We start from the raw sequence: 17,218 nt of genomic DNA on the forward strand, positions 1-17,218 counted from the left end.
CACATACAGTCATTGTGACAATTCCTGCACAGAGGCAGCCTGCATCCAGCCAGAAAGACTTAAAAGATGGGTTTTAATGAAGCTGTTAAAGCCTGTATTTCCCTAAGTGTAGGCATGACAGTGTCAGTGTGTAGAGTGCAATGAATTTAGAAAGAATTATATTTAAAGTTATACATTACTCAAGTCTATCTTAAGTCTTCCATTGCTGTGGATCAATTACAGACATGGTCGAAAGGCCGAGTTCCAAGGCTCTCCAGGTGGATTCACAGATCTAAACTGATTGCTGGAAGAATGGTGACAGCACAAACCTCTCCCACATGAAGGGATGTTCACTGACCGAGGAGGCCAGGGGTAGGAAACAAAACTTTATTTTAACCATTTACAATGAGCTGTCCACAATCACAGTTCCCGTTGAGACAACCAACTGCCAGGGCCCTGCTCGGGCCGGCTTTTGTGCTCTGTTCTAACGAGCCCCAAATGGTGGCCTCCGTCCCCTATCTGGGAAGCTCGTACTCCATGAGGCCCCCGTGGAGAGCGATAATGGTTTCCTTGCGAACTTCCTGGTGGTTGCAACAGGATGTATCTAGCCTCTGAATAGTATCATCTCCATAAAAATGGTGCTAAACTAGGGTGCTGGTTCTGAGGGAGATGTTTCCCCCGGGGTGGTAGTTTCCTAGGGTGCTGGTTCTGAGAGAGATGGTTCCCCAGGGTGCTGGTTTCCTCGGGTGCTGGTTCTGAGAGAGATGGTTCCCCAGTGTGCCGGTTCCCCAAGGTCCTGGTTTCCTCGCGTGATGATTCCAAAGGGCACTGGTTCCCCAGGACACTGGTTCTCCAGAACAATGGTTCTCCAGGACACTGGTTGTCCAGGACACTGGTTGTCCAGGCCACTGGTTCCCCAGGACACAGGTTCCCCATGGTGCCGGTTCTCCAGGATGCAGTTCCCCAGGGTTCCTGTCCCCAATGGAGAACTCAGGATGCCGGATCACCAGGATGCTGGTTATCAAGGGTACAGGTTTCCTAAGGAGCTGAATACCCCAGATGCGGGTGCCTCATGGTGCTGGTTTTCCAGGGTGCTGGTTATCCAGGGTGCTGATTATTCAGGGTGCTGGTTATCCAGGGTGATGGTTATCCAGCGTGCTGGTTCCGCAGGGTGCTGGTTATTCAGGGTGCTGGTTATTCAGGGTGCTGGTTCCCCAGTGTTCTGCTTATTCGGAGTGCTGTTTACTCAGTGTGCTGGTTATTCAGGATGCTGGTTATTCAGGGTGCTGTTTACTCAGTGTGCTGCTTATTCAGGGTGCTGCTTATTCAGGGTGCTGGTTATTCACGGTGCTGGTTATCCAGGGTGCTGGTTATCCAGGGTGCTGGTTATTCAGTGTGCTGGTTCCCCATAGTGCTGGTTCCCCATAGTGCTGGTTATCCAGGGTGCTGGTAATCCAGTTTGATGGTTATCCAGGATGCTGGTTATTCAGTGTGCTGGCTATCCAGGGTGCTGGTTATTCAGGGTGCTGGGTATTCAGGGTGCTGTATATCCAGGGTGCTGGTTATTCTGGGTGCTTGTTATTCATGGTGCTGGTTATTCAGGGTGCTGGTTATCCAGGGTGCTGGTTACCCATTGTGCTGATTATCCAGGGTTCTAGTTATCCAGGGTGCTGGTTATCCAGTTTGATGGTTATCTAGGATGCTGGTTAATCAGGGTGCTGGTTATTCAGAGTGCTGGTTATCCAGGGTGCTGATTATCCAGGGTGCTGGTTAACCTGGGTGCTGGTTATTCATGGTGCTGTGTATCCAGGGTGCTGATTATTCAGGGTGCTGGTTATTCAGGGTGCTGGTTCCCCAGGGTGCTGGTTATTCAGGGCGCTGGTTATCCAGGGTGCTGATTATCCAGGGTGCTGGTTACCCTGGGTGTTGTTTATTCAGGCTGCTGGTTAGCCAGGGTGCCGGTTATCCAGGGTGCTGGTTATTCAGGGTACTGGTTACTAAGGGTGTTGTTTATCCAGGGTGCTGATTATCCAGGGTGCTGTTTATCCAGGATGCTGGTTACCCTGGGTGCTGGTTTTTCAGGGTGCTGGTTATCCAGGGTGCTGGTTATCCAGGATGCTGGTTATACAGGGTGCTGGTTATTCAGGGAGCTGGTTATTCAGGGTGATGTTTATTCAGGGTGCTGGTTTTTCAGGGTGCTGGTTATCCAGGGTGCTGGTTATCCAGGGAGCTGGTTATCCAGGGTGCTGGTTATCCAGGGTGCTGGTTATTCAGTGTGCTGGTTCCCCATAGTGCTGGTTCCCCAGGGTGCTGGTTATCCAGGGTGCTGGTAATCCAGTTTGATGGTTATCCAGGATGCTGGTTATTCAGGGTGCTGGTTATTGAGGGTGCTGGTTATCCAGGGTGCTGATTATTCAGGGTGCTGGTTATTCAGGGTGCTGTTTATCCAGGGTGCTGGTTATCGAGGGTGCTGGTTATCGAGGGTGCTGGGAATTCAGGGTGCTGGGTATTCAGGGTGCTGGGTATTCAGGGTGCTGGTTATTCAGGGTGCTGAGTATCCAGGGTGCTGGGTATTCAGGGTGCTGGTTATTCAGGGTGCTGGTTATTCAGGGTGCTGGGTATTCAGGGTGCTGTTTATCCAGCGTGCTGGTTATTCTGGGTGCTGGTTCCCCAGGGTGCTGGTTCCCCAGGGTGCTGGTTATTCAGGGTGCTGGTTATTCAGGATGCAGCTTATCCAGGGTGCTGGTTATCCAGGGTGCTAGTTATTCAGGGTGCTGGTTATCCAGGGTGCTGGTTATTCAGGGTGCTGGTTATTCAGGGTGCTGGTTACTCAGTGAGCTGGGTATTCTGAGTGCTGGGTATTCTGGGTGCTGGTTATACAGGGTGCTGGTTATCCAGGGTGCTGGTTATCCAGGGTGCTGGTTACCCTGTTTGCTGGTTATCCAGGGTGCTGGTTATTCGGGGTGCTGGTAATCCAGGATGCTGGTTATCCAGGGTGCTGGTTACCCTTTTTGCTGGTTATCCAGGGTGCTGATTATTCAGGGTGCTGGTTATTCAGGCTGCTGGTTCTCCAGGGTGATGGTTCCCCAGGGTGCTGGTTATTCAGGGTGCTGGTTATTCAGGGTGCTGGTTCCCCAGGGTTCTGGTTATTCGGGGTGCTGTTTACTCAGTGTGCTGGTTATTCAGGATGCTGGTTATTCAGGGTGCTGTTTACTCAGTGTGCTGCTTATTCAGGGTGCTGCTTATTCAGGGTGCTGGTTATTCACGGTGCTGGTTATCCAGGGTGCTGGTTATTCAGGGTGCTGGTTATCCAGGGTGTTGATTATTCGGTGTGCTGGTTATACAGGGTGAGGATTATCCAGGGTGCTGGTTACTCAGTGTGCTGGTTATTCACGGTGCTAGTTATCCAGGGTTTTGGTTATTCAGGGTGCTGGTTATCCAGGGTGTTGATTATTCAGGGTGCTGGTTATTCAGGGTGCTGGTTCCCCAGTGTGCTGGTTCCCCAGGGTGCTGGTTCCCCAGGGTGCTGGTTATTCAGGGTGCTGGTTCCCCAGGGTTCTGGTTATCCAGGGTGCTGTTTACTCAGTGTGCTGGTTATTCAGGATGCTGGTTATTCAGGGTGCTGTTTACTCAGTGTGCTGCTTATTCAGGGTGCTGGTTATTCAGGGTGCTGTTTATCCAGGGTGCTTGTTATCGAGGGTGCTGGGTATTCAGGGTGCTGGGTATTCAGGGTGCTGGGTATTCAGGGTGCTGGTTATTCAGGGTGCTGGGTATCCAGGGTGCTGGGTATTCAGGGTGCTGGTTATTCAGGGTGCTGGGTATTCAGGGTGCTGTTTATCCAGGGTGCTGGTTATTCTGGGTGCTGATTATCCAGGTGCTGGATATCCTGGGTGCATGTTTTTCATGGTGCTGGTTATTCAGGGTGCTGGTTATCCAGGGTGCTGGTTATCCAGGGTGCTGGTTATCCAGTTTGATGGTTATCCAGGATGCTGGTTAATCAGGGTGCTGGTTATCCAGGGTGCTGGTTATTCAGGGTGCTGGTTATCCAGGGTGCTGAATATTCAGGGTGCTGGTTATTCAGGGTGCTGGTTATCCAGGGTGCTGGTTATTCAGGGTGCTGGTTATCCAGGGTGCTGAATATTCAGGGTGCTGGTTATTCAGTGTGCTGGTTCCCCAAGGTGCTGGTTATTCAGGGTGCTGGTCATCCAGGGTGCTGATTATCCAGGGTGCTGGTTACCTTGGGTGCTGTTTATTCAGGGTGCTGGTTATCCAGGGTGCTGGTTATTCAGGGTGCTAGATACCATGGGTGCTGGTTATTCAGGGTGCTGGTTACTCAGTGTGTTGTTTATCCAGGGTGCTGATTATCCAGGGTGCTGGTTATCCAGGGTGCTGGTTATTCAGTGTGCTGGTTCCCCAGGGTGCTGGATATCCAGGGTGCTGGTTATCCAGGGTGTTGGTTATCCAGGGTGCTGGTTATTAAGGATGTTGGTTATTCAGGGTGCTGGTTATCCAGGGAGCTGGTTATCCATTGTGCTGGTTATCCATTGTGCTGGTTATGCAGGGTGTTGGTTATCCATTGTTCTGGTTATTAAGGGTGCTGGTTATTCAGGGTGCTGGTTATTCAGGGTGCTGGTTATCCTGGGTGCTGGTTATCGAGGGTGCTGGTTATTCAGGCTGCTGTTTATTCAGGGTGCTGGTTATTCAGGGTGCTAGTTATTCAGGGTGCAGGTTATCCAGGCTGCTGGTTATCCTGGGTGCTAGTTATTCAGGCTGCTGGTTATCCAGGGTGCTGGTTATCCAGGGTGCTGGTTATTCAGGGAGCTGGTTATCCAGCGTGCTGATTATTCAGGGTGCTGGTTATTCAGGATGCTGGTTATTCAGGGTGCTGGTTCCCCAGGGTGCTGGTTCCCCAGGGTGCTGGTTATTCAGGGTGCTGGTTATTCAGGATGCATGTTATCCAGGGTGCTGGTTATCCAGGGTGCTAGTTATTCAGGGTGCTGGTTATCCAGGGTGCTGGTTATTCAGGGTGCTAGTTATTCAGGGTGCTGGTTACTCAGTGTGCTGGGTATTCTGGGTGCTGGGTATTCTGGGTGCTGGTTATACAGGGTGCTGGTTATCCAGGGTGCTGGTTATCCAGGGTGCTGGTTACCCTGTTTGCTGGTTATCCAGGGTGCTAGTTATTCGGGGTGCTGGTAATCCAGGGTGCATGTTATCCAGGGTGCTGGTTACCCTGTTTGCTGGTTATCCAGGGTGCTGGTTATTCGGGGTGCTGGTTATTCAGGGTGATGTTTATCCAGGGTGCTGGTTATCCCGGGTGCTGGTTGTTCAGGATGCTGGTTATTCAGGATGCTGATTACCCAGGGTGCTGCTTATCCAGGGTGCTGGTTACCCGGGTGCTGGTTATTCAGGGTGCTGGTTATTCTGGATGCTGGTTACCCTGGGTGCTGCTTATCCAAGGTGCTGGTTATCCCTGGTGCTGGCTATCCAGAGTGCTGGTTATTCAGGATGCTGGTTATCCAGGGTGCTAGTTGTTCAGGGTGCTGGTTCTCCAGGGTGCTGGTTATTCAGTGTGCTGGTTATTCAGGGTGCTGGGGCGAAATTCTCCGTTATCGGCGGAAACTCCGCCGATCGGCGCAAAAAACGGCGCAAATCCCACTTGCGTCACGTCATAAAAATGGGCCGATAGTCTGCGGCCCGAAATGGGCTAGCAGCGACATAACGGGATCCGCGCTTGCGCAGTGGTTCACGCCGTGCAGCGTCATACGCGCTGCACGGCGTGACGGCTCATAAGGCCGCGCAGCTCCCCCCCCACCCAACCGGAACAGCCGACCGCAACACCCGACTTGATGGCTGGCCGTCGCTCAGCCCCGAGGTTCGAGTCACGCGATGTGGAGGCGCTCCTGGATGCGGTGGAGCAGAGGAGGGACGCCCTGTATCCCCGGCACGGCCGCAGAGTTGCCCCACGCCACAGCCGGCGTCTGTGGAGGGAGGTGGCAGAGGCCATCACCGCTGTGGCCCTAACACCACGGAGAGGCACCCAGTGCCACAAGAAGGTGAACGACCTCGTCAGAACAGGCAGGGTGAGCCTCCCCCATATCCCCCATATCCCCTCTCCCCCAAATCCCCCCCCTCCCCCATAACCCCCCTCCCCCATATCTCCCCCTCCCCATATCCCCCATATCCCCCCTCCCCCATATCCCCCCTCCCCCATATCCCCCATATTCCCCCCTCCCCCATATCCCCCCTCCCCCATATCCCCCCTCCCCCATATCCCCCATATCCCCCCTCCCCCATATCCCCCATATCCCCCCTCCCCCATATCCCCCATATCCCCCCTCCCCCATATCCCCCATATTCCCCCCTCCCCCATATCCCCCCTTCCCATATCCCCATATCCCCCCTCCCCCATATCCCCCATATTCCCCCCTCCCCCATATCCCCCCTCCACCATATCCCCCATATTCCCCCCTCCCCCATATCCCCCATATCCCCCCTCCCCCATATCCCCCATATCCCCCCCTCCCCCATATCCCCCCCTCCCCCATATCCCCCATATCCCCAAGTGAATCCAGCCCTAACCTTAACCTCTGCAATGCACGCGCAACCGATGGCGTGCATTCATATACCTGCCTAACACTGTTGCCTTTTACCCCTGCCACCACCCCCCCCCCCCACAGGAGAAGCGCGCACACAACACCAGGGAGCATGTGAGGACTGGAGGAGGGCCCGCTGATGAGAGGCCACTGACCGTAAAGAGGAAAGGGCCCTGGAACTGGCTGGCGGACCTGAGGACCGGGAGGTTGCTGATGCAGAGGTCGGGGCCCCATGAGCAAGTGAGCCACCAACAGCCCGTCCCCATATCCCCCCTCCCCTATATCCCCCTCTCCCGTATCACCTGATCACTGCCTGATGTCTAACCATGCATGCTTCATTGTGTATCGCAGGACCAAACGTCCAGGCACCCATCCCCGCAGATGCAGACCGCCCGCAGGATGCCCCTCGGAGACCACGGGAGACGGAGAGACCCGCACCCTCCAGGATGCGACGCCCGCAGGATGCCCCTCGGAGACCACGGGAGACGGAGAGACCCGCACCCTCCAGCATGCGACGCCCGCAGGATGCCCCTCGGAGACCACGGGAGACGGAGAGACCCGAACCCTCCAGCATGCGACGCCCGCAGGATGCCCCTCGGAGACCACGGGAGACGGAGAGACCCGGACCCTCCAGCATGCGACGCCCGCAGGATGCCCCTCGGAGACCACGGGAGACGGAGAGACCCGGACCCTCCAGCATGCGACGCCCGCAGGATGCCTCTCGCACACCACGGGAGACGGAGAGACCTGGAGCAACAGGGAGACGACACCCCCGTCACGTGCGGGAGCGACCACCCAGCGATGAGGGGGGCAGCCACAGGCCCCCGTCACATCCGAGCCAGGACACCACTACCCAGGACACCACTATCCAGGACACCCCTACCCGGGACACCACTACCCAGGACACCCCTACCCGGGACACCACTACCCGGGACAGCACTACCCGGGACAGCACTACCCGGGACAGCACTACCCGGGACAGCACTACCCAGGACACCCCTACCCGGGAAGACGAAATACCGGACAGTGACTCAGAGTGGATGGGTGGAGACGAACCCCCACCCCAAAGTGCCATGGACTCAGAGTGGGACGAAGAGCACGACACAACGCCACTGCTGTCACCAACACCCTCCACCATCGCAGAAACACTCACCACGGTTGGGCACTTTAGTGATGAGGCGTCTGGTACACTCACTGGTGCGCACAACACAGCCGTCCCGGTACAGCAGGTGGAGGTAGGAGCAGCAGAGGGACCGGGCGGTCAGAGGGCAGCCCAGGCCAAGCGAACATCTGCCGCCCAGATGGATCCCGGGTTCCTGCAGTTACCACACCCACACATAGATCCGATGCAACCACCGACACGGAGACGAGCGAATAGGGTGACGGGTGGCTTGCGGCGGCTGCAGTCGCAGGTGGAGGAGTCCACCCGCGTCCAGGAGCTGAGAGTGGTCCCGGTCATGCGTGCCACCCAGGCTGACACCGCACGGGTGGCGTCCGCGGTGGAGGCAATGGGTGCGACGGTGTCAGACATGGGGAACGGTTTGCGAGGCCTGGGGCCTTCCGTGCAGGCGGCGTCTGTGGCCCAGGAAATGGCTGCCCTCTCACAGGAGGCCATGAGCCAGTGCCAGCGCCAGATGGCAGAGGCGCTCAACGCCATAGCCCAGTCTCAGCAGGCCATGGCCCAGTCTCAGCAGGCCATGGCCCAGTCTCAGCAGGCCATAGCCCAGTCTCTGCAGGCCATGGCCCAGTCTCTGCAGGCCATGGCCCAGTCTCAGCAGGCCATCGCTGAGGGCATCGGCGCCAGTGGCCATGTGCGAGCTGGCGTCGCACTGTCGCAGACAGGGTTCGACAACCCCCTGGGCTCCATGGCTGCAAACCTGCAGACCCCTGTCGATACCAGCACGGGCCTCCAGGACTGGCAGCGCCAGATGTCGGGGGCGCGTCGGATGGCCAGTCCGTTCGCATCCCCCACCCATGTAGAGGCCTGGGGGCCATCGGGCACACCGAGGGAGGAGGAGGTGGTGTGGTCCGTCCCGGCTCCCTCTGTAGGGGAGGTCCCGGTACACCGCGACACCTCGGACTCCACCCCCTTCCGTCCCAGGTGCATCGGGTGGGCAACGGGCAGGACAGGCTGGCAGCTCGCCATCCCAGTCGCCCGGGCCGCAGCCTGGCCCATCTAGGCCAGGACGCCCCAGGAAACGGCCGCCAAAGGGATCCAGTGTCAGAGGGCAGGAATCACAGGAGTCCACCTCCAGTTCTGCTGTACCGTCTGGGGAACCACGTAGACGTAGTCAAAGGGCCCGTAAGGCCAAACAATTAGACACTGAGTAAGTTGGCACGGGTGCAGGGCACAGATGAGTTTTAGGCGCTAGGGCACGTGCATGAACTCCTTTGGTTATTAAAGTCAATGTTACACCTACCGAAGCTGCCTTTGTGCTCTGTCCAAAGTGTGCGGGGGTGTCATGTACGTTGAGCGCAAGTGTGTGTGTGAGGGGTGGTCTTACCTCAGCCCCAGGTGAGTCTGCCCCCTTCCCCCTGGGCCGCCATCAACATCCCCCGGGCAGAGGACGGGACAGTGCGCTGCAGTGTCACAGCCGCATGCAGGGATGGTCCGGGTGGATGGTGGTACTGTGGCCATGGGTCAGACATAGTCCAACGATGTAGAGCCAGGAGCTCATCGGAGGCGGGTTGTCATCATTCTCCATGGCCTGCGATAGACACGCGTCCACCCGCAACTGGGTGAGCCCGGCCCGCTGTGCCGCCGGTGGATCGGCAATTGGGGGTGGGGGGGTGGTGTGCATGCGGGTGGGGTGTGTGGGGTTGGGGAGGGGGGTGAGGGTGCTGGGTGGGTGGATGGGTGGGGGGTGTGGGTGGTCGGCTGTTGTCATGGTGTGCGGTCTGTGGACATACTACCCGATTCCCACGCCCATCTAGTCAGTGAAGCGGGCGTCTATCAGTCTGTCCCGTGCCCGCTGGGCCAGCCGGTAACGGTGGACAGCCACCCGTCTGTGTCTACCCCGTCTGCCCTGACCATTGCCCCCATCCCCCTCATCTGGGGAGGACTGGGCCTCTTCCTGCTGCTCCTCCACTCCGCCCTCCTCTGCCTGCGGCACATCGCCCCTCTGCTGGGCTATGTTGTGCAGGACGCAGCACACCACAATGATGCGGCCGACCCTATCTGACCGATACTGGAGGGCGCCCCCAGAGAGGTCCAGGCATCTGAAACGCATCTTCAGCACGCCAAAGCACCTTTCGATCACTCCCCTTGTCGCTACATGGGCATCATTGTAGCGGTTCTCCGCCTCATTGCGTGGCCTCCGTATAGGCGTCATCAGCCACGATCGCAATGGGTAGCCCCTGTCGCCCAGCAACCAGCCCCTCAGCCGGGGATGGCGTCCCTCGTACATGCCGGGGATGGATGACCGCGACAACACGAATGAGTCGTGTACACTGCCTGGGTGACGGGCGCAGACGTGCAGGATCATCATGCGGTGGTCGCAGACCACCTGTACGTTCATCGAATAGGTCCCCTTCCTATTAGTGAACACGGCCCTGTTATCTGCAGGTGGCCGCACGGCGACGTGCATCCCATCGATCGCGCCCTGGACCATGGGGAACCCGGCAATGGCAGAGAAGCCCACGGCCCGGGCATCTTGGCTGGCCCGGTCCACGGGGAAGCGGATGTAGCGGTGCGCCATGGCATAAAGGGCATCTGTCACTGCCCGGATGCACCGATGCACCGATGTCTGCGATATGCCGGACAGGTCCCCACTCGGTGCCTGGAATGACCCCGTTGCATAAAAGTTCAGGGCCACCGTAACCTTGACGGACACGGGGAGAGGGTGTCCCCCGCCAGTACCACGCGGTGACAGGTGTGCCAGCAGGTGGCAGATGTGTGCCACGGTTTCCCGGCTCATCCGGAGTCTCCTCCTGCATTCCCGGTCCGTGAGGTCCTGGTATGACTGCCGGGGCCGGTACACACGGGGCGCCCTCGGGTGCCTCCGTTGCCGTGGGGCCGCGACGTCCTCCTCCCCCTCCTCGTCCTGTCGGTCAGGTGTCCCTCCAGCCTGGGCGGCTGCCGCCTGCCCCTCTGCGGCAGCCTGCGCCGCCTCTCTGGCACGCTCCTCCTCCTCCTCCTCATCCAGGGCAACATAGACATGAGCGGCTGCCACCACGGCGGCCAACATCGCTGGATGGTCTGAAAACATGACGGCCTGGTGGGGGGGGAGGGGAACGACGACATGTCATCATTGCCCATATCCCCTCCTCCCCCCAGCCAGGTGGCATGGACCGCATGGGTCCAACTGTTGGAGGCTGGCACCTGGCCAGGTGGACCAACTCATTTGCCCTCCCATCACCCACCCCGGCACGGCCCCCTCCCCAACCTCCACCCCGGCACGGACCCCCTCCACAACCCCCAACCTCCACACCGGCACGGACCCCCCCCCAACCTCCACCCCAGCACGGACCCCCCCCCAACCTCCACCCCGGCACGGACCCCCTCCCCAACCTCCACCCCGGCACGGACCCCCTCCCCAACCTCCACACCGGCACGGACCCCCTCCGCAACCCCCAACCTCCACCCCAGCACGGACCCCCCCCCCCAACCTCCACCCCGGCACGGACCCCCTCCCCAACCCCCAACCTCCACCCCAGCACGGACCCCCCCCCAACCTCCACCCCGGCACGGACCCCCTCCCCAACCCCCAACCTCCACCCCAGCACGGACCCCCCCCCCAACCTCCACCCCGGCACGGACCCCCTCCACAACCCCCAACCTCCACCCCAGCACGGACCCCCCCAACCTCCACCCCGGCACGGACCCCCTCCCCAACCTCCACACCGGCACGGACCCCCCCCCCAACCTCCACCCCGGCATGGACCCCCTCCCCAACCTCCACTCCGGCACGGACCCCCTCCCGGCACTCCCCCGGAGCCCAGCCTACTCTAACCACCCCCCCCCCCCCCCCGCCGCACACACACACAAGCCGAGACACACCTCTCCTCAGGCAATCAGTCTGCGGCCACGCCATTTCCTGCCCAGAGCCAACCCCCCAGGCCGTCACTCACCTCCTCGCTGGTCGGCGTGAGCCTGGAGCACCGGGTCACGCCGATGAAAAGGAGGTTTGATTCACGTCGACGTGAACGGTCATCACGTCGACGGGACTTCGGCCCATCCGGAAGGGAGAAAATCGGCTGCCTTGCGCAGACCCGTGACATTCTCCGCGGCAGCGGCGTCATTAACGCCCCGCCGAGTTTTCTCCCTTCGGAGACTTTGGCGGGGGCGGGGGCGGGATTCACGGCGGCCAACGGCCATTCTCCGACCCGGCGGGGGGTCGGAGAATGACGCCCCTGGTTACTCAGTGTGCTGGTTACTCAGTGTGCTGGTTATTCTGGGTGCTGGTTATTCTGGGTGCTGGTTACTCAGTGTTCTGGTTATTCTGGGTGCTGGTTATTCTGGGTGCTGGTTATCCAGTGTGCTGGTTATCCAGGGTGCTGGTTACCCTGTCTGCTGCTTATCCAGGGTGCTGGTTATTCGGGGTGCTGGTTATCCAGGGTGCTGGTTATCCAGAGTGCTGGTTACCCTGTTTGCTGGTTATCCAGGGTGCTGTTTATTCGGGGTGCTGGTTATTCAGGGTGCTGGCTATCCAGAGCACAGGTTATTAACGGTGCTGGTTAGCCAGGGTGCTGGTTACCCTGTTTGCTGGTTATCCAGGGTGCAGGTTATTCAGGGTGATGTTTATCCCGGGTGCTGGTTATCCAGGGTGCTGGGTATCCAGGGTGCTGGTTATTCAGGGTGCTGGGTATCCAGGGTGCTGGGTATCCAGGGTGCGGGTTATCCAGGATGCTGTTTATTCAGGGTGCTGGTTACTCAGTGTGCTGGTTATTCACGGTGCTGGTTATCCACGGTGCTGGCTATTCAGGGTGCTGGTTACTCAGTGTGCTGGTTATCCAGGGTGCATGTTATTCGTGGTGTTGGTTATTCAGTGTGCTGGTTATCCATGGTGCTGGTTATTCGGTGTGCTGGTTATTCAGGGTGCTGGTTATTCAGGGTGCTGGTTATTCAGGGTGCTGGTTACTCAGTGTGCTAGCTATCCAGGGTGCTTGTTATTCAGGGTGCTGGTTATTCAGGTGCTGATTATCCAGGGTGCATGTTATTCGTGGTGTTGGTTATTCAGTGTGCTGGTTATCCAGGGTGCTGGTTATCCATGGTGCTGGTTATCCAGGGTGCTGGTTATTCAGTGTGCTGGTTATTCAGTGTCCTGGTTATCCAGGGTGCAGGTTATTCAGGGTGCTGGTTACTCAGTGTGCTAGCTATCCAGGGTGCTGGTTATTCAGGGTGCTGGTTATTCAGGTGCTGGTTATCCAGGGTGCTGGTTATTCAGGGTGCTGGTTATTCAGGGTGCTGGTTATTCAGGGTGCTGGTTATCCTGGGTGCTGGTTATCGAGGGTGCTGGTTATTCAGGCTGCTGTTTATTCAGGGAGCTGGTTATTCAGGGTGCAGGTTATCCAGGGTGCTGGTTATCCTGGGTGCTAGTTATCCAGGGTGCTGGTTATCCAGGGTGCTGGTTATTCAGGGTGCTGGTAATCCAGCGTGCTTATTACACTGGGTGCTGCTTATCCAGGGTGCTGGTCATCCAGGGTGCTGGTTATTCAGGGAGCTGGTTATCCAGCGTGCTGGTTATTCAGGGTGCTGTTTATTCAGGGTGCTGCTTCCCCAGGGTGCTGGTTCCCCAGGGTGCTGGTTCCCCAGGGTGCTGGTTATTCAGGGTGCTGGTTATTCAGGATGCAGGTTATCCAGGGTGCTGGTTATCCAGGGTGCTAGTTATTCAGTGTGCTGGTTATCCAGGGTGCTGGTTATCCAGGGTGCTGGTTATTCAGGGTTCTGGTTACTCAGTGTGCTGGTTACTCAGTGTGCTGGTTATTTTGGGTGCTGGTTATTTTGGGTGCTGGTTATTCTGGGTGCTGGGTATTCTGGGTGCTGGTTATACAGGGTGCTGGTTATCCCGGGTGCTGGTTATCCAGGGTGCTGGTTACCCTGTTTGCTGGTTATCCAGGGTGCTGGTTATTCGGGGTGCTGGTTATCCAGGGTGCTGATTATCCAGGGTGCTGGTTACCCTGTTTGCTGGTTATCCAGGGTGTTGGTTATTCGAGGTGCTGGTTATTCAGGGTGAACTTTATCCAGGGTGCTGGTTATCCCGGGTGCTGGTTATTCAGTGTGCTGGTTATTCAGGGGGCTGGTTATTCAGGATGCTGGTTACCCTGGGTGCTGCTTATCCAGGGTGCTGGTTACCCGGGTGCTGGCTATTCAGGATGCTGGTTACCTTGGGTGCTGCTTATCCAGGGTGCTAGTTATCCCGGGTGCTGGCTATCCAGGGTGCTGGTTATTCAGGATGCTGGTTACCCTGGGTGCTGTTTATCCAGTGTGCTGGTTATCCAGGTGCTGGTTATCCCGGGTGCTGGTTATTCAGGGTGCTGGTTATTCAGGGTACTTGTTACCCAGGGTGCTGGTTATTCAGGGTGCTGGTTATTCAGGGTGCTGGTTATCCTGGGTGCTGGTTATAGAGGGTGCTGCTTATTCAGTCTGCTGGTTATTAAGCGTGCTGGTTATTCAGGGTGCTGGTTATTCTGGTTGCAGGTTATCCAGGGTGCTGGTTATCCAGGGTACCGGTTATCCAGGGTGCTGGTTATTCAGAGTGCTGGTAATCCAGCTTGCTTGTTACCCTGGGTGCTGCTTATCCAGGGTGCTGGTTAACCAGGGCGCTGGTTATTCAGGGTGCTGGTTATACAGGGTGCCTGTTACTCAGGGTGCTGGTTATCCAGGGCGCTGTTTATTCAGGGTGCTGGTTATTCAGGTGCTGGTTATCCAGGGTGCATGTTATTCGTGGTGTTGGTTTTTCAGTGTGCTGGTTATCCAGGGTGCTGGTTATCCAGGGTGCTGGTTATCCAGGGTGCTAGTTATTCAGGGTGCTGGTTATCCAGGTTACCGGTTATCCAGGGTGCTGGTTATTCAGAGTGCTGGTAATCCAGCTTGCTTGTTACCCTGGGTGCTGCTTATCCAGGGTGCTGGTTATTCAGGTGCTGGTTATCCAGGGTGCTGGTTATTCAGGGTGCCGGTTATTCAGGGTGCTGGTTATTTAGGGCGATGGTTATTCAGGGTGCTGGTTATACAGGGTGCTGGTTACCCAGGGTGCTGGTTATCCAGGGTGCTGGTTATTCAGGGTGCTGTTTATTCAGGATGCTGGTTATTCAGGGTGCTGGTTATCCAGGGTGCTGGTTATTCAGGGAGCTGGTTATCCAGCGTGCTGGTTATTCAGGGTGCCTTTTATTCAGGATGCTGGTTATTCAGGGCGCTGGTTATCCAGGGTGCTGGTTATTCAGGGTGCTGGTTATTCAGGATGCAGGTTATCCAGGGTGCTGGTTATCCAGGGTGCTGGTTATCCAGGGTGCTAGTTGTTCAGGGTCCTAGTTATTCAGGGTGCTGGTTATTCAGGGTGCTGGTTACTATGTGTGCTGGTTACTACGTGTGCTGGTTACTCAGTGTGCTGGTTATTCTTGGTGCTGGTTATTCTGGGTGCTGGTTACTCAGGGTGCTGGTTATTCTGGGTGCTGGTTATTCTGGGTGCTGATTATTATGGGTGCTGTTTACTCAGTGTGCTGGTTATTCTGGGTGCTGGTTATTCTGGGTGCTGGTTATCCAGTGTGCTGGTTATCCAGGGTGCTGGTTACCCTGTTTACTGGTTATCCAGGGTGCTGGTTATCCAGGGTGCTGGTTATCCAGTGTGCTGGTTACCCTGTTTGCTGGTTATCCAGGGTGCTGGTTATTCGGGGTGCTGGTTATTCAGGGTGCTGGCTATCCAGAGCACAGGTTATCCAGGGTGCTGGTTATCCAGGGTGCTGGTTACCCTGTTTGCTGGTTATCCAGGGTGCAGGTTATTCAGGGTGATGTTTATCCCGGGTGCTGGTTATCCAGGGTGCTGGGTATCCAGGGTGCTGGTTATTCAGGGTGCTGGGTATCCAGGGTGCTGTGTATCCAGGGTGCTGGTTATCCAGGGTGCTGGTTAATCAGGGTGCTGGGTATCCAGGGTGCTGGTTATCCAGGGTGCTGGTTATTCAGGGTGCTGGGTATCCAGGGTGCTGGTTATCCAGGGTGCTGGTTATTCAGGGTGCTGGTTACTCAGTGTGCTGGTTATCCAGGGTGCATGTTATTCGTGGTGTTGGTTATTCAGTGTGCTGGTTATCCAGGGTGCTGATTATTCAGGGTGCTGGTTAGTCAGGGTGCTGGTTATTCAGGGTGCTGGTTACTCAGTGTGCTAGCTATCCAGGGTGCTGGTTATTCAGGGTGCTGGTTATTCAGGTGCTGGTTATCCAGGGTGCATGTTATTCGTGGTGTTGGTTATTCAGTGTGCTAGCTATCCAGGGTGCTGGTTATTCAGGCTGCTGTTTATTCAGGGTGCTGGTTATTCAGGGTGCTTGTTATTCAGGATGCAGGTTAACCAGGGTGCTGGTTATCCTGGGTGCTAGTTACCCTGGGTGCTGCTTATCCAAGGTGCTGGTTATCCAGGGTGCTGTTTATTCAGGGAGCTGGTTATCCAGCGTGCTGGTTATTCAGGGTGCTGTTTATTCAGGATGCAGGTTATTCAGGGTGCTGGTTCCCCAGGGTGCTGGTTCCCAGGGTGCTGGTTATTCAGGGTGCTGGTTATCCAGGGTGCTGGTTATCCAGGGTGCTAGTTATTCAGGGTGCTGGTTATCCAGGGTGCTGGTTATTCAGGGTGCTGGCTATTCAGGGTCCTGGGTCCTCAGTGTGCTGGTTACGCAGTGTGCTGGTTATTCTGGGTGCTGGGTATTCTGGGTGCTGGTTATACAGGGTGCTGGTTACCCTGTTTGCTGTTTATCCAGGGTGCTGGTTATTCGGGTTGCTGGTTATCCAGGGTGCTGGTTATCCAGGGTGCGGGTTACCCTGTTTGCTGGTTATCCAAGGTGCTGGTTATTCGGGGTGCTGGTTATTCGGGGTGCTGGTTATTCAGGGTGATGTTTATCCAGGGTGCTGGTTAACCTGGGTGCTGGTAATTCAAGGTGCTGGTTATTCAGGATGCTGTTTACCCTGGGTGCTGCTTATCCAGGGTGCTGGGTATCCAGGGTGCTGGTTATCACGGGTGCTGGTTATTCAGTTGCTGGTTATTCAGTGTGCTTGTTACCCAGGGTGCTGGTTATTCAGGGTGCTGGTTATTCAGGATGCTGGTTATCCTGGGTGCTGGTTATCGAGGGTGCTGGTTATCGAGGGTGCTGGTTATTCAGGCTGCTGGTTATTAAGGGTGCTGGTTATTCAGAGTGCAGGTTATCCAGGGTGCTGGTTATCCAGTGTGCTAGTTATTCAGGGTGCTGTTTATCCAGGCTACTGGTTATCCAGGGTGCTGGTTATTCAGAGTGCTGGTAATCCAGCGTGCTTGTTACCCTGAGTGCTGCTTATCCAGGGTGCTGGTTATCCAGGGTGCTGGTTATTCAGGGAGCTGGTTATCCAGCGTGCTGGTTATTGAGGGTGCTGGTTATTCTGGGTGCTGGTTATTCAGGGTGCTGGTTATCCAGGGCACTGGTTATCCAGGGTCCTGGTTATCCAGGGTGCTGGTTATTCAGGGTGCTGTTTA

The 17,218-nt window shown here is 56.8% G+C and overlaps 1 long non-coding RNA gene across 1 annotated transcript in view; it reads left to right on the top strand.

Moving 5' to 3' along the window:
• The first annotated feature begins 292 nt into the window (after positions 1–292).
• LOC140429733 (uncharacterized) overlaps positions 293–17,218 on the top strand; it is a 56,201-nt gene continuing 39,275 nt past the window's right edge. Inside the window, exon 1 of the long non-coding RNA XR_011949178.1 lies at positions 293–351. This is a non-coding gene — a long non-coding RNA (uncharacterized lncRNA). The remainder of the gene's footprint in view (positions 352–17,218) is intronic.

The sequence above is a fragment of the Scyliorhinus torazame genome, chromosome 1 (assembly GCF_047496885.1).
Source record: "Scyliorhinus torazame isolate Kashiwa2021f chromosome 1, sScyTor2.1, whole genome shotgun sequence".
NCBI classification, from domain to species: Eukaryota; Metazoa; Chordata; class Chondrichthyes; order Carcharhiniformes; family Scyliorhinidae; genus Scyliorhinus; species Scyliorhinus torazame.